Genomic DNA, 15,429 nt, shown 5'->3' with positions numbered 1-15,429 from the left:
ATGGTTCAAAAAGCATTTTCACACTATATCATTTTTGTAACATAGTATAGTTTATACCAAAATAAACCTTTTTGTCCGTTTTGTAGTAAAAATTTGTCTGTATCTCAAAAAGAAAAAAGTGCTAGAAAAAAATTACAAGAATTAAAAATTGTATAAAGACAATCTTGTATGAGAAAAATTCTCAATTACAGAATATCTTAGGTTAAACAGAAAAAAACAGAATTATCTCAAATTAATGTAAAGAAATTTGTCAAGAAAAATGAAAGAAATTAACAAAGAAATAAGAGACTTGCTAATGTTATCAAACAAATTGATATGCCACACTAGTAAGAAGCTTAAAACACCTAAAAAAAATACAACTATGATAAATATAGGAAAAATATGTATTGCAAGATTACTTTGCATGTAATGCTCTGTAATGACATTTGTTGTACAAGTAAAATATATGTAATGGAAATTACATAAAAATGTAAATGTAACCCATTTCTTTACTGTAAAACATAGCTGCGCTCTGTGTCACAGGTCAAGGAGGAAAAACCTCCCAAAAATATCTAGTTCGACAGGATGTGAGCAACGCTCACTCACCATAACCACAGACAAACGAATTAACACCCTTCTCACGGTCTGATTTACTAAACCGGCTCTCACAAGAACCGAAGGAACTGTTAGATCAGCATCGACCTCCATGCAAGGGATGTGTGCGTTCGTCTGTCTCCTACTGTTATTTCATCAAAACAAAGATTGTAAACATTGTATCATTTGCTCTTAAAGAAAAACTCAGTAAATGTCACTGTTACTTCATCATAGTGGGTCCAATCACTATATATATACTAAGATGTGCACTAAGGTTCACAAAAAAGCTATATACACATACATAAATATATATATATATATATATATATATATATTATATATATATATATATATATATATATATATATATATATAAGGGATTTGACGTAAGGAAAAATCTATTTCTGGGCGATTGGTTCGTGTCACCCAGCGAAATATCCCTTTAATCCATTATTTCTAAGGTAAATGCACTAACACATACCAGAGAATAAATAAAATAAAGAAAAGGTCAGTATAACTGACTCGCTCACCCTCCAAGAGGGCGTCGGTATGAACACTAGGGCGAGTGAGACCACTACCACGAACCTCTTACCAATAGAAATCTCCTACTACAAAACCCCCACAAGAGGGGAGCCGACCCACAGAGTGGGCAGCAACTACTACTACTCCATCCCATGCTGCCGACTGCTGCACCTCTGGTGGCCATCCTGAAGTTAGCAGACAATCTTGAGCGCAGGGATGGGTAGGGTGGGATTTCGCTGGGCGACACGAACCAATCGCCCAGAAATAGATTTTTCCTTACGTCAAAATCCCTTTTCTGGGCTCAGTTTCGCATCGCTGCGCGAAATCGTACCAGAGAATTAGCACAAGATTGTAAAAGAAAATAAATAAATAAGGTCTCAATAAAACTTAAAATAAAATAAAGTATTATAATTGCCAAAAAAAATATACATATACACAATTATACAGGTTAGAAAATTATTCCTTAAAATTACCTTAAAGTTAACATATATGTACAGGGCTTACATGGAATATATGTTGAACTTAACATCTGTGTATAGTTATTATATACAAAAGTAAATAAAGCAATTATAATAATAGAAATGATTCTGAACAAACTTAGACAATAATGTAGTAAATAAATTATTATGTTCTTAATATTAAAAAACCCTCGTAACCATTGCAAATGTAGATGTGTCACCCTAGCATAAAAATAAGGGGACCACATCATAGAGAACTGAATATACAAACAATTGTGGGTGACCCTAGCAAAAAAATAAGGGACACCCACTGTACTATCACAAGAGCAGCTAAGACTCAAGGTAGACGTAGATGAACATGGTAGGTATAGACAAACTGTTGAATGAGATAGGTAGAAAGGAGAACTGGATCTTCAACTTAAGATTAAGCAGAGTCGGGGGAAACTATGTTACCCGCCGCAACTGCTGAAAATTTCAGAGCTTCCAAGGACTTTAAGTAATGACGCTTAAATACTGTCGGCGATTTCCATCCAGTATACTTTTTTAAATCATCAAAATTCATGTGTTGGAAATAGTTAATTGAGGTGGCAACTGCCCTGACATCATGAGCTTTAGGGAAGGAATCAGGGTTGGCTTGCTTAATAAAGTACAGGATCTGTTGCCTGATACCTTTAATAGATAAAGTACCACCTTTTTCTCTCTTAAAGAGAGGACCTGACGAGGATGAGGAAGTCCTGGACAGAAAGGCTCGTAAGGTCGATACTGGACAAAGAGAAACATCTTGTGGAAGGGGTATAACCTTCCACGGTTCCCACCTCATCAAAGGATCCTCATTCTTTGCCAAAAAGCTACGTTCCGGAGAAAGTAGAACTTCCCCTGTGGGAAGAAATTCTATATGATTCGGATCTCTGGATAACGCCGACAGTTCTGAAATTCAAGCTCCTGAAGCCAAGCTTAATAAAAATAGAGTTTTTCTTAAGAGCATTATAAATGAACATGTCGTATTGTCTGTTTCTGAAGCCAGCTTTAGAACATCATTCAAGAACCACGATACTGACGTAGGCCTCACTGAAGGTCTAAGTCTAGCACAAGCCTTGGGAATAGACGAGAAGTAAGAATCTGTCAAGTCTATGTTGAACCCGAGTTGAAAAATCTTTTTCAAGGCTGACTTGTTTGTCGTAATAGTGCTAGCTGCTAAGCCTTTTTCAAATAAAGATCTGAAAAAGGATATAGCTGAATTGATTGTCATGATCTAATATCGAATCTCTCAGGAAGGATGCCAACTTTTTGACTGCAGCATCATACTGTCTCAAAGTTGAATCTCTTTTATCGGATTCCAAGAAAAGAATATTTCGTGGATCAATATCTGCATCTTTTTTAGCCGCAAACTTCATGAAGTCCATAAAGTTAGGGTTTTGAGAATTCCTGAGGAAGCGAACACAGTCTTCGTTTGTACTGACTGGGAGAGCCTGGGATTGGGAATTCGAAGAGGACGAAGACCCAGTTCCAGAATCAGAGGGTACCAATTGCTCTTCGGCCAGTCTGGGGCTACTAGAGCTACTTGACCCTTGAACGTCCTGAGTTTGTTCAGTACCTTCAGGAGAAGATTCACTGGAGGAAAGACATAAATCTTCTCCCAGTTGTTCCAATCTATGGACAGAGCGTCCGGGGCGTAGGCCAGAGGGTCCAGGTTGGGGGCCACATAACATGGAAGTTTGTGGTTCGCTTGAGATGCGAATAGATCTACTTGTAGACCTGGAACCCTCCGGAGAATCCATTGGAACGAACTGTTGTCCAGTGACCATTCCACTCCAGAGGAACTGAGCGGGATAGAGCATCTGCTATGACGTTTCTCACTCCAGCTATATGGGTGGAGGAGAGGTGCCAACTGAACTTGTCCGCCAGGGAGAAGATGGCTACCATGACATGATTCAGATGTCGTGAACTGGGGTGACCAAGTTCCTTGAACCTTCTTGAACTGAGAATATCCTCCCCAGCCGCTTAATGAAGCGTCTGTGTGGATGGTAATCCCCGGAGGAGGAAACTGAAGGGGTACAGATATTGACAGGTTCTTCACTTTTGCCCAAGGGCGTAGACGATTCCGTAGAATCTGTGGGACTGATGACAACTTGTCCCTGGATCTGACATTTGCTCGCGAGCGCCAGATACTGGTTAGGTCTTTCAGTTTGGCTTTCATCAAGATGTTTGTCACTGAGGCAAATTGGAGGGAACCCAGGATTCTTTCCTGGCTTCTTCTTGAAGCAAATTTGTGTTCTAGAAATTGCTTTACTGACCTCGCTATTTCCTTTTTCTTGGCTGATGGAATCGATAGAGTATGGGAGGATAGATTCCATTGAATGCCCAGCCACTGAAAGTTGGACTCCGGAGTGAGTCTTGATTTTGTCCTGTTTATCTTGAATCCCAGATACTCTAGGAACTGGATTACTTTCAGTGTGGCTTTGTGACATTCCTCGACTGTTGGAGCCCAAATCAAAAACCAATCGTAGAGATACGCTACTACCATTATCCCCTGAGACCTCAGTTGTTGGACGACTGGCTTCCGCCAACTTCGTGAACACCCTGGGTGCCACGTTCAGACCGAAGGGAACTACCTTGAAGGAGAATGCTTGATCTCCTATCTTGAAGCCCAGATAAGGGCGAAAGTGTTCTTGCAATAGGGATATGATAGTATGCGTCTGTAAGATCGATAGAGGTGGTGACGGCCCCACGGGGAAGTAAGGTCCGCACCTGCGAGATGGTCAGCATTTTGAACTTGTCGCAGCGAATGGCCAAGTTTAAGCGGGATAAGTCTAAGATTACCCTTCTTTTTTATTGTGAGCCTTTCTTTGGAACGCTGAATAAGCGACCTTGAAATTTTAATCTGTTGACTCTCGCTATTGCTCCTTTCTGAAGGAGGTCCTCCGCATACTCCGTCATTTCTTTCGATGGAAGTTGAAGGAAAGGTCTGGGTGGAGGGGGATTCGCAACCCAACTCCAACCCAGGCCTTTCGACACAATACTCTGTGCCCACTTGCTGAATCCCCACCGGTGCCGGAAGAGAAACAGCCTCCCTCCTACCTTCGAGCTCTCACTGCTGCTGGCTTGAGTGACCTCCACGGCCTCCCCGGAAGTGTTTTCCCCTGTTGAGAGACCTTCCTGATCCTCTCTGACGAAAGGATCCCCTACCTCTGCCTCCCCTGCCAAAGCGGTCGTATTGCTGAAAGGCCTGGCCTTCGAACACTGGTTGAAGGCTGGGGAGACAGTGTAGGAGGTGGAAGGTTGAGGCTGGGGGGAAATCATGTAGATGGGCTGTGATTGAGCCTTGGAAGTAGAGGGTTGGGCTGATTGTACCAACGGAACAGCCGAAACAGCCTGGGTGAAGCGTTGTTGCTTTTTCTGGTAAGGCTGATAACGTTTCGGTTTCCTCTGAGACTTACCTCTTGCTGACTGGTCTTGGCGTCTCTTTGCAGAGAGACCCCAACGATCCTTAAGGCTTTGGTTAAGCCTTGTCGCTTCCGCCTGGACCTCCTTTACCATTGAATCAGGAAAGAGGTCTGCCCCCCAGATGTTGGATGAAAGCAACTTATTCGGCTCATGACGAATAGTTGCTTCCTGGAGGACATGTTTCCGACAGTTAGTTCTGGCTGTAGCGAACTCAAACATGTCAGACTGGACTGTTTGCGTCAGTGACTTGGTGAGAAGCTTAAAGAGCGGCTCAGAACCGTAAGAAATAGTCGCTACTTCTGTCATAGCCATGGTATTAATGGACCTGGCTAGCCTAGTCTTGGCCTCAAATTCAGCTTGAATGAGGCTGTCCGGAAGCCTAGGCAGCTTCTCACCAAACTGATCCATAGCAGAGTCTGGCTTGAGTTTGCCCGCCGAAAAGGTGTTGGGTAAATCTTCCCACAGCTTCTCCGAGTGAAGGGAGCAAAGGAGATGTGGGGTCTGCTTCCCTTAGCTGTGGCAACGACTCCCCCTTCTGGGCCGCTGGAATAGTGACCGTTGCTATTTTGCTGAGAAAGGGAAGAGGAGTTCCTTCCTCCATCGTAAAAATGGTGAAGGGACTCTTGAAGGCTTGAATTCTCGTATTTGAACAATCCATATCCTCTAAACACCTGAGCCATTCTCTTTGAGCTGGTCACGTGAGTAGAGGACTGTCTCCTTAGGGACTTTGTCATCTCTAGTCATGGCTGCGTCAGTGAGTCTGGCGTAGCCAATGAACGGTGGTTGGAGACCCTCCGGGTAGAACTCGAAGTCCTCAATCCTTCGAGTACCACACTCCGGAATGGAAATAAGACCGTCCTGGACGGGGTTATTCATAGAGAACGGAGGCAGAGAGTCATGAGGTGGGAGCTGAGCTAGTCCGGTGCCGAAAGCTGGGGGAGTAGCTAGAGGGGCATGATTAAGTCCGGCGATGATGTTGTCCTGAGACGTAATCCTGTCGGACAACCGGGAGAACATCTGCTCCATGCTGTTCCTCAGAGAGCCGACCAAGTCTCCCATGTGTTGCAACAGTCCAGCATTGGGATCCAAAACCGGAGCTGCTGCGGAGGTGGATGGGTAACTTGGAACAGGTACCAAGGGGAGAGGAGAAACTGCTGGCTCAGCCGGAGTACGTGGCCTCTCCTTGGAAGACCTGCTCTTTGAGGATTTGGAGCTTGAAACAGAAGCTCTAGACCTCTCTGCTCCGGGGTTTGCAGCCGGAGACTTACGAGACGTTGACGCCGACGAAGTCTTTTTGGACGACGACGACGTCTTTTTGAGGGTTTTTACAACCGTCTGTCCCTTGACCTTAGGTCTTACTGAAGCGTCAGGAGAAGTATAAAGGAGCTCAGCTCCTGTAAAGCCTTGGAAGGAAGCTGGAGAATTAGCAGGAGTAGAAGACCCAGTGGCGCCCAAGGGAAGCCCTTGGGCGTCCAACGTACCTACCTCGACCAACAGGTCGTCAACACCTACCATGGGCTCTATATTTAAATCAAGTGTCGCGACGTCCGACGAGATATCTTGGCCTGGTTCCTTTAACGAAGCGGCGAGCTGTTGATGAATCGCCGCCATAGTCGGGGCTGCCTCTGCCGGGTCGACGTAACCCGTCGACTTGCCGCCGGGGAAGATTAGGACAGCCAACCTCTTCTCTAGAATGTAGGGCTGTCCCTTGGCGGCGTTCTTCCCGAATCCGCCGACCCAAGCCCTCAGGGTTGCCAGAGCGGTATCTCTAACGGCGGGAGCCTGGAAGAGAGGGCGTTCATTAGTTTTAAGTTTAAACTTAAGATTAAAACTTAATTAATAATAATAGGCTTAGTCTAAAGACATAGGGGATGTAACATCCAATATAAAAAGAGCTTAAGCTTAAAATAAAAGATTAAAATTAAACTTGAGATTTTAAAACATTTATTGGAATTACCGAACGGAGTTGGGAATACTTACCCCGTCTAAGAACTGACTCACGAGATCGTAACATATGGTGCAGGTTTCGTGGAACCAGACCTGCAGATTCCCGTGCGGAGTCGCGCATGGAGCGTGGGACTGCAGACTTCATGTCCACAGGGGTCCTGGAGCATGGCATTGCATCCTGGATGCTCACAGTTAGTGGTCTGTAAGTGAAAAGATACATGAGTACCCTAAAAAGACATCACTTACAGGCTAATAAGCTAATAGAACTCCGCTGCATGCCGGAGCGCGAAAAAATTTTGGGCATAACCCCTCCCTTACCGCCTGAATAGGCTAAAACCCCGGAAAGGTCCGGTGTGACAACGTGGGTAAGGGAGGGATTCGGCTTAGGCTAGCTTAAATTAAACTTATGATAGCTTAAAATAAACACAAAAACACTTAAGCCTAATAGCACTAAGTACCGGAATAATTCCGGTGCGCGGCGGTGTTCGTGTCGCGATATCAGCGAGACGGGATGGTTAGGAAAGACCAACTGTACGCCTGATGTCCGCCCGCAAGGGTGAACTAGCAACCTTCCACGTGATTGACGGAGCTCCGGTAAGATAAAAAGCACCAACAATCCGGGAAGGAGCGAGAGGGCGAAACAGACTCGAGCAAACAACGGGGCAACGGAGTAACAATGGAGGGGGAAGGCCAATCCCCCTACCTAGTCACCCCAGCGCACCATGAAGCAAGAGAACGGTCAAGTCCAGTCCTGGGTCTGTCCAGCCTCCCTTACTCCCTCCGCCTAGGGAGAGAGGGAGACAGGCACGGGTATGTGGAGCGAGCGAGGACAGACCTCCCTCCCCCCGGCTCTATGGAAGAGCGGGAGGAGGGTAGGGTGACTGGACGGGCGCCTGGCTGCTTCGTGATCACATGGTGACCACGGAGCGGTAACATAAGAAAACACATCAAAAAACATAGCCTAGGATCAAGCAACCAACTAATCAGTGAGATGCTATAGAGAAGCCACCGAACTGATGAGAGGAAGCAATAAACTGGGGACCATGAAATACAGGACCTAGGCTACGTAATATGCCAGACGCCGTAGGCTAACCTAAAATAAATAATTACTAAAATTAAATTAAAATAAAGTAAGAAAGTAAATCAGTAGGAGGAAAAATCCAGGAGTGTACGACTAACCCGAAAGAAAGTCTACCACTCAAAGCTAGCCGGGGCCGATACTAAGAGCTGTGGCTAGGGTCTGGATGGAAGATGCCTACGCAAGGTAAAGAAGACATGCATGCATGACATAAACCAAGTAGGCTGGACCCCTAACATAATAAAGATAACTAGCAATAGAGCGTAAGGTAACAAGGGAAGGTTCTAGGTATGGAAGACCAAGAACGAACCCGCCACGAGGCAGAACAATGCCGCCATGCTTCCGACCAAGAGGCAGTATTTATACCTAAAAAACGGCAAATACTGACTCAAAGCTGGAAAAAACCCAATAGAAACATTAACGGATTACTTAACTTAGCTGCTGCGATGGCTGAACGCTCCATATCTAGTAAAATCCTTGTAAGGGGCACAAAAAACACAAGAGCAAAAAAGGGTACGTGTGTACACAGTGCGCTAACTTAAAAGGATGGCCACCAGAGGCGCAGCAGTCGGCAGCATGGGATGGAGTAGTAGTAGTTGCTGCCCACTCTGTGGGTCGGCTCACCTCTTGTGGGGGTTTTGTAGTGGGAGATTTCTATTGGTAAGAGGTTCGTGGTAGTGGTCTCACTTGCCCTAGTGTTCATACCGACGCCCTCTTGGAGGGTGAGCGAGTCAGTTATAACTGACCTTTTCTTATTTTATTTATTCTCTGGTATGTGTTAGTGCATTTACCTTTAGAAATAATGGAATTAAAGGGAATATTTTCGCGCAGCGACGCGAACTGAGCCCAGAGAAATTTATATATATATATATATATATATATATATATATATATAATATTATATATATATATATATATATATATATATACTATACTATATATATACAGTAAGTCCTCGGGTTACGCCGGTCTCGACTTACGATGTTTCGTGGTTACGAATGCACCCCCATAAAAATATAAAAAATAATATTTTGCGTCGTTCCGTCTTACGCGGTTTAGCGTCGTAAGCGACGTAAACAAACGCGAACTAGTTCCGGGCGCATGGCGGAAGAATACGCTTTGTGGGGGAGAGGACGGCGTCGCTTCGCTACGCTCATTCCTCGCCCATACACCATTTTGGTTGTTTACACTACCTCTCTCTCCCTCGTGTTGTATCGTTTTTGTAACTTTTTGCTCTTTGTTATGGCTCCCAAGCGCAAGGCGGACTCTTCTGATGGTAGTGCATCGAAGAAAAGAAAGGCCATCACCATGGAAATTAAAGTGGACATTATAAAGCGATCTGAGAAGGGAGAAACGCCAACAAACATTGGCCGCTCGCTTGGCCTTAGCCGTTCGACCGTTGCTACCATTATCAAAGATAAAGAGCGCAGCCTATGGACCAAGGAGTGATTGCTTCGTTCAAGGCCTACTACCTACGAAGGACAATTGCTATGGCTTTACAGGCAACTGAAACCAAGAAGGACTTGACTCTGAAGGACTTTTGGAAATCCTACAACATCCTTGATGCTGTAAAGAACATTGCTAATTCCTGGGAGGAGGTTAAGCAAACAAACATGAATGGTGTCTGGAAGAAAATTTGTCCTCAATTTGTGAATGATTTCCATGGGTTTGATTTCCAGTAGTATGTTCTGCCTCACCTCAAGAATCACCTGCCTCAGCATCTCCAGCATCTTCTGGGAGGTTCTTTTTCTTCTTCACTTAAAACAAAAAAAACCTCCCCCAGTCTCTCCAGCACCGCAGCTTCCTCTCCAGTGTGCAAGCCAATCAAATTAATAAAGGTAAGGAATTGTTCTCTCGTTGTTATTGATAGGTATTACATTAAATCATGTGGTATTTTTTTAATGTTTCCGGACTTACGCTGAAAATCGTGTTACGACGCATCTTAAGAACGGATCAACGTTGTAACTCGAGGACCCCCTGTATATATATATATATATATATATATATATATATATATATATATATATATATATATATATATATAGTGTGTGTGTGTGTATGTATATCCTAATTACACAAATATGACAAATAGAAAATATAAATTTTCAACATAAAAATTTATTATTTGGATACTTACCTACTGTTAAGGGGGCCGGCTGGCTAATGCTATTCTTTAAGAACAGGACTTTGATATTCATACCACTCAATAAGGTGACTTGGGACATCTCCAAACCGCATATGATTTTAGCCTCTGACCTTCAGTTTTGTGACGCCAGGGCGATTTATTCCGAAAATAACCATTTTTCAAATTCTATCTCCTCCCTTGATATAATAGACCTGGGATTACTACAATATATAGACCTGATGTAGACCTCCAATCAAATGAGGAGTTTTTTTTCTAAAAGTCATTTTTTTGCTAGATAAGAAATTTTCATTATGGTAAAAAAATAAACACTATAAATTAGGAAAATTTAAATTGACCTATAAACAATGAAATACTACAACAATTTGGACCATTCAATACCTAAATTAAGAATAATAATCCAAACCTGATAAATAAAGTGTATATTAGTGTACAAGAAAATTATTTTTACGTAACGTAAAATGTCGAAGCTTACCTTTCGAGTGAGGCTATCTCCGAAAGTGGCGGCAGAGGAGGAGGAGGACGACAAACGGCAGATACGTACACTTAACTTTACGAAACACATAAAAAAATGTCAGAAAAACAAACTAAACTTTACAAAACATATTAACAAAACTGTAACACTTAACTTTACAAAAAACTTAAAATAAATAAAATTTGTCTTTTTTTTATTTTTCTTTTTTTTTACATTTCTTTTACTTTTTTATAGTTTACGTAATTTCAATTTCTTCACCACCGAATGGATGCCAGTCCGTTTACGGAATTTTTCGGAACCACCCATGAGAAGCCTTGAACTCTGGGGTTGCGTTTTGATGTCCCCCTCTCCGCCGTCGTCTTTGGCTTGGCCAATCAAATCGCCGAAAAATAGCGCTGGCCTTCTGGCAGATTGCCGTCTCAGTTATCGTATCGCCATCGATTTCTTTCTCCTCGATCCATACAAGAAGCAGCCTTTCCATTTCATTATGCACATGGCTCCTCTTGTTGGACAAAATAGTGATGCCCTTGGAAGGTGTAGCTGCTTTGATGGCTTCCTTCTGCTTAAGGATGGTGCCTATCGTCGACGGATTTCGGCCGTATTCCTTAGCGATCACACTCAACCGCAAGCCAGCTTCATACTTTTTTATTATCTCCATTTTTGTCTCCATAGAAAGCATTCTCTTCTGTCTGTGAACTTCAGCAACTTTCTTGGGACCCATGACTCTATGTACTGTACGTAATTAAGTTACGTTCTCACAACACGATAAAGTAGCACAACACGATAATATGTACGTACTGCAACGAAATCACTAACGAATTTACGTTACTAAACGAAATCGTTAGAGCGAACGAATGCCGATTGCGTACGGTAAAGTTTCGGGTGCGAAGTGGCCGAGGTAAAGCACGCCAACACGTAGTACATATGTATAGAAGATGCATGATGGGAGGGATGCTGTCCAATTAGAGAGAAGGATCTCATGGCTTGGCCAGCATCAGGAACCAATGGGAGAGCAGGAGGATGGTGGCGAGTCTACTATAACTAAGATGGCGGCGTGCGGCGCGAGTTTCAAAATTGTTATGGGGCGAATCTCGGACTTCAGAAACCTTCGTATCTTGAAACTTTCGATGTTAGAGCAGTAAAATTTTTCGTCTTTGCCTTTGCGTAACTTGGATTTTTTCGTAAGTTGAGCCGTTTCGTATCTCGAGGTACTACTGTATATAGTATATATATATATATATATATCTATATATATATATATATAATCTTTATATATATATATATATATATATATATATATATATATAGTGGACCCCCCTGTATTCGCGTTCTCCGATTCGTGGACTCACACATTCGCGGATTTCTCTTGCGAATGTTTCCCTGCATTATTCACGGAAAATTTGCATATTCACGATACTATTTTTCTATGAGAAATCTCCACAAATTCCTGTTTTTTTTATTTTTTTATCAATTTCATCTTAAAATGCACTTTTTGTGATAAAAACTATTAAAAAAAACCAAGATCAAAATTTTTAGTGGGTTTTTCTTGAGTTTTAACTAACAAAATAGCCTGTTTCAGTATTTGCATAGGGGTTCCAACTATTCACGGGAAGGGGGGGGGGGGTCTGGTACGCATCCCCGGTGAATACAGCGGGACCCACGTGTAGTGTATGTATGTATGTATTATATAGCTAGTATATATATAGATATAATATATATATCTATATATTCCCTAATATATATAATATCCTATAGTATATATATAAAATTATATATATATATATATATATATTATAATATAGATATATAGTATATATATAGATATATATATATAGATATATATCTATATATATATATATATACTAATATATATATATCATATATATATATATATATATATATATATATATATATTATTAATATATCTATATATATATATATATATATATATATAATATATATATTATTATTATAATATATATACAGTAAGTCCTCAGGTTACGCTGGTCTCGACTTACGATGTTTCGTGGTTACGAACGCGCCCCCATAAAAAAATATAAAAAAAATAATATTTTGCGTCGTTCCGTCTTACGCGGTTTTAGCGTCCGTAAGCTAAGCCGTAAACAAACGCGAACTAGTTCCGGGCGCACGGCGGAAGAATACGCTTTGTGGGGGAGAGGACGGCGTCGCTTCGCTACGCTCATTCCTCGCCCATACGCCATTTTGGTTGTTTACACTGCCTCTCTCTCCCTCGTGTTGTATCGTTTTTGTAACTTTTTGCTCTTTGTTATGGCTCCCAAGCGCAAGGCGGACTCTTCTGATGGTAGTGCATCGAAGAAAAGAAAGGCCATCACCATGGAAATTAAAGTGGACATTATAAAGCGATCTGAGAAGGGAGAAACGCCAACAAACATTGGCCGCTCGCTTGGCCTTAGCCGTTCGACCGTTGCTACCATTATCAAAGATAAAGAGCGCTCGTTGAACATGTGAAAGGATCTGCTCCTATGAAAGCGACAGTGATAACTAAGCAGCAGTAGTGGGTCTATAATTGAAATGGAAAGGTTATTGGTGCTTGGTTGGAAGACCAAAAATCAACGGCGTATCCCAGTCAGCCTTATGGTGATTCAGGAGAAGGCGAAAAGATTGTTTGAAGCGTTGAAAAAAAGAAAATGGGGAGGGAAGTGAATGTGAAGAGTTTGTGGCTAGTAGGGGTGGTTTATGCGATTTAAGGCTCGGGCCAATTACCATAACCTTAAATTGCAAGGTGAAGCTGCTAGGGGATGAGAAAGCAGCGAGTGAATTTCCTAAAGCGTTGTCTGAGATAATTAAGGAGGGGGGTTATTCTGCTCAGCAAGTGTTTAACGTAGACGAGACAGGTTTGTTTTGGAAACGTATGCCTAACCGCACTTACATCGCCAAGGAGGAGAAGTCAGCACCCGGTCATAAAGCCAGCAAGGAGGAGGCTAACTTTTACTTCTTGGGGGTAATGCTGCTGGCGACTTCAAACTGAAGCCCTGTTGGTGTATCAGGCTGAAAATCCAAGGGCACTCAAGGGCATTTGGAAGGGTCAACTACCAGTAATTTGGAAGTCCAACAAGAAGGCATGGGTGACACTTGCAGTGTTTGAGGACTGGTTCGTAAACCATTTTGTTCCAAGTGTGGAGCGGTATTGCGCCTCCAAGGGTATCCCCTTTAAGGTGTTGCTAGTGCTGGACAATGCCCCTGGACACCCTGCCCAGCTGGGAGACTTCAACCCTAATGTCAAGGTGGTTTACCCTCACATAATACCACGGCCCTTTTACAGCCTATGGACCAAGGAGTGATTGCTTCGTTCAAGGCCTACTACCTACGAAGGACAATTGCTATGGCTTTACAGGCAACTGAAACCAAGAAGGACTTGACTCTGAAGGACTTTTGGAAATCCTACAACATCCTTGATGCTGTAAAGAACATTGACTAATTCCTGGAGGAGGTTAAGCAAACATGAATGGTGTCTGGAAGAAAATTTGTCCTCAATTTGTGAATGATTTCCATGGGTTTGAGGACACAGTTCAGCTAGTTGTCAAGAACGTTGTTGCCCTGAGTAAGGAAATCAATTTGGAGATGGAGGTTGATGATGTTACAGAGCTGCTGGAGTCTCATGGCGAGGAGTTATCTGCTGAGGACCTGATACAACTGGAGAAGCAGATGATAGAGGAAGAAGAAGCAGCACCCACCCCAGAGACCTAAGGCTTTCACAAGGCAGGACTTGATAAGAGGTTTTGCAGAGTTGCAGCAAGCGTTGTCAACTTTTGAGGCTCAGGATCCCAACTTGGACAGGTCACTAGGGTTTCCAGAGGCGTCATGGATTTGATGCAGTGTTACAAGGAGATCTTGGATGAAAAGAGGTCGCTCTCTGTTCAGACTAACCTGGAGCAGTATTTTAAGAAGGTAGAGAGGCCTGCAGGAGATCCTGTACCCTCTACCTCAGCTGCCTCTGCTAATCCAGACTCGCCTGCCCCACAATCTCCAGCACTTCTGAATGTTCTGCTAACCCAGACTCACCTGCCCCAGTATCTCCAGCACCTTCTGTAGGTTCTGCCTCAAAGCTCACCTGCCCCAAACATCTCCAGTAGTATTCTCTCACCTCAAGAAATCACCTGCCTCAGCATCCAGTACGAGTATGTTCTGCCTCACCTCAAGAATCACCTCCGTCAGCATCTCCATACTAGATGTTCTGCCTCATCAATGAATCATCTCCTCAGCATCTCCAGCAACTTCTGGAGGTTCTTTTTCTCTTCACTAACCACCCCCAGTCTCTCCAGCACCGCAGCTTCCTCTCCAGTGTGCAAGCCAATCAAACTAATAAAGGTAAGGAATTGTTCTCTCATTGTTATTGAATAGGTATTTACATTAAATCATGTGGTATTTTCAATGTTCCCGACTTACGCTGAAAATCGTGTTACGACGCATCGTAAGAACGGATCAATGTCGTAACTCGAGTACCCCCTGTATATATCAATTCAAGCTACAAATGTCCTTTAATATCTAAATTCTAAAGTGAATTTAGATATTAAAGGACATTTGTAGCTTGAATTGATATATAAATGGATCACGGTTCGATGTGATGTATAATTATTCATATCTTATATATATATATATATATATATATATATATATATAGATATATATATATACATATATATATATATATATATATATATAAGCGATTATAGATATATATATAATAATTATATATATAGGAATATATATATTATTATATTATATAATATATTATACTATAACTAGT

At 42.4% G+C, this 15,429-nt stretch overlaps 1 protein-coding gene across 2 annotated transcripts in view; it reads right to left on the bottom strand.

The window, feature by feature from the left end:
- The window catches only part of LOC135219778 (endonuclease/exonuclease/phosphatase family domain-containing protein 1-like), a gene marked incomplete at its 5' end in the record, with an annotated part of 134,150 nt that overhangs the window by 28,645 nt on the left and 90,076 nt on the right, over window positions 1–15,429 (bottom strand).

Source organism: Macrobrachium nipponense, chromosome 1, assembly GCF_015104395.2.
Source record: "Macrobrachium nipponense isolate FS-2020 chromosome 1, ASM1510439v2, whole genome shotgun sequence".
NCBI lineage: Eukaryota > Metazoa > Arthropoda > Malacostraca > Decapoda > Palaemonidae > Macrobrachium > Macrobrachium nipponense.
This window is presented reverse-complemented; position numbering and strand designations above follow the sequence as displayed.